The sequence below is a fragment of the Muntiacus reevesi genome, chromosome 5 (genome assembly GCF_963930625.1).
Source record: "Muntiacus reevesi chromosome 5, mMunRee1.1, whole genome shotgun sequence".
In the NCBI taxonomy this organism is placed as follows: domain Eukaryota; kingdom Metazoa; phylum Chordata; class Mammalia; order Artiodactyla; family Cervidae; genus Muntiacus; species Muntiacus reevesi.
In genome coordinates this window covers 53,426,948-53,429,606 of record NC_089253.1, presented here as the reverse complement: position 1 = coordinate 53,429,606, position 2,659 = coordinate 53,426,948, and positions in this window count along the sequence as shown.

Below are 2,659 nucleotides of genomic sequence, written 5' to 3'. Positions count from 1 at the left end.
TTGGGAGAAGTGCGAGTGATCAGATATTCAGCAGCTACTTAGATGAGTGGTGACAGCAGGTGATGACCAAAACAAACCTCAGATTTCTGACTTGAACAACCGGGTGGAGAAGAAGCCGGTTTGCAGAGGAGAGTGATACACTTGTCAACTTCAAACTGGCACTTGCCAAGGGTGCTTGCCATCTACCCCTCCAAGGATTAAATCATGTGCTGCTGTAACTGCTGAGCTTTAACACGGCAGTTGTGTGTTGTGTTGGGAGGTCAGGGCGGAAATCAGGAATGAGGCACTCTGTGCCCTGGAAAAACTGGCACAGCAGGTCTCCAGATGGTTGGATATTTTTAGGAGCTGATTTTATGAGCCCAATTTTTGCATCTCCTCAAATCTAGAAACATGCCAAATTCCTTCATGATGACATCTGCTCCTCGTGACTAGCAGAAAACTTTGGTAAGATAAGTGCTTGATTGCGTGAATGCCCCCTTCACCAAAATGACACATATACTGATCTTCCCTCCCCCACCCCGCCCCACCTCTTTGGAGCAATTTCTCAGAACTATCTAAAGTGCTGTCTCCCGGCGATGGTCCTGATTTTGCCCCAAATAAAACTCAACTTGCAACTCTCACATTGTGCTTTCTTATTTTTTTTTTGAGGTGACACCTTCTACATTGGCCCTGTTGAGTCGGAGTTGCCTCTGAGATTTTGAGTGGTCAGCTGGACAGAGACATGGAGTCTGGACATAAATTGCAGTAGGCCGGGTGTCACTGCTGTAGAGACAGAAAGTTAAATCACGGCCTGGGGGGAATCACCGAGGGGAAGAGTGCAGAGTGACAGAGAAGAGAGCCCAGAACCAAACCCCAGAGAAGCCAGATATGTATAATTCAGAGCAGGAGAGGCTGAAAATCAACTTGAAAGAGTGACCTGAGCAGTAAAAAGAAATAACCAGAAGAGTGGCATCCCTGAGGACAAGGGAAAGACTGTGCCAAGCAGCAAGAAGTGGTCAGTCAAGTAAAAAGCTACTGGGAAGTCACGTAATGTCGAGACAAATGGCCTCTACTGATGCAGCAAGTGGGCGCTCTGGTGCCGCCATCTCCAGGACCGCAGGGGAGCGGTGAGAGGCCAGATAGATGGGGTTGTACAAATGCGGCGGGGAGTGAGGACAAGGGTGGACAGCTCTGCTAAGATGCTGGGCCAGTCGGAGGGGAAAAGCAGTTGAAGGCAGAGGAGTGAGATGGGAGAGCCCCTGAACACAGAGTCTCCAGAAAGCAGGAGCGGGTGGGATGAAGGGAAAAGCAAGCGGGGAGGCCTTTGAAAGCAGGAGGAACACGTCCACCGAAGAACAGGAAGGAAGCAGGGACAGCGAGTACAGAAGCAGTCTGGCCTGAAGATTCGTTGGCAGGAAGCTGAGGCTGTTCCCATCAGACAGTTTCTCTTCTCTCTAAAGAGTCAATAAGGACCAGAGAACACAAGAGGGTCTGAGGGGAGAAACAAAGGTTTGAAACGACGTTGTCAAAAATGTGGGAAGCAAACAACTCGCAAGAAATACGGCAGCCTTCCCGCCTTCCAGGCAGGGCGGAGCCGGGTTGCGGTAAACAAGCAGGAACTGAAGTGTCCTGCCGGGTTGTATCACCTTTCTCAGGACTGTCCTGGCAACCTAGAGGAAGCCTGGAGAAGGTGGGATTGTCTTGCTCCGTGAGTATCCCAGAAGGACAAGGGACACGGGACACCGAGAGGACTCCTAAAGCCGGATTGGAAAGCTGGATCCAGGATTCAGAGTGGACTAGTAAGGGAGTGAAGACAGGGAACAAGTGATGAAAAGAGATCCTGCAGATGAGCCAGGAGGGTGCGCTGAGATCAGGGAACAGTGCTGGCGGTAGCATCTGAAACGCCGAGAAGAGGCAGGGGACAGAGTGAAAAGACTAAGCGAGATCTGGGAGGTTGGGTAGCTTTCATGACAAAGTCCAGGCTGTGAATCTTACAGCAGATGACTGAGTAAAGGCAGAGAAAAGATCACTGGAAACATAGAGGTCATGGAGTTGAAAAGCCACATTTTGGGTAAGTCATCTGCAAGAGCACCGAAGTTACTCAGGCTCACGGCAGTAGAAGGGAGGCCAGCAGAGGCGGTTTGAGGAGGAGTACAGAGAGGCGCTCAAGTCATCTACGGGTGAAAGCGAGAGCGAAGGTGCTGGAGGGTCCCGGAGCAGCTGGCGGATCCTTATTTCCACAAACGAACCGCTGTCAGCTTCATTCACTGCACACATTAGATTTTCTGAATCTTAGATCTAGATTTCTTAGAAGGCTCCCTAAACATAGATTTCTTGGACTTTCCTAATAAATAAAAGGACTAACATATTTATAAACATATCTCACCAGACTGAAGTCACTTTTACGTCAGAAAAATAACAGTGTTCAAGCATCAACCCTGGAGTCATTCAAATCAAGAAGTGTATTTTTTTTTTTTTTGCCAAGATGAATCATCATCTAGTGACACGTCCAACTGGGAACCTCCAAACACAGATCTTTTCCCCTAGTGAGCACGCTCTTTGCCACAGCCCCAACACAAGTCTGTTTCAGCTCACATGCTACATTTTTGTATCAATCTTTCCTACATCATAAGAGGACAGAAAATCACCAGTGCTCTGTGGTAACCTAAATAGGAAGGAA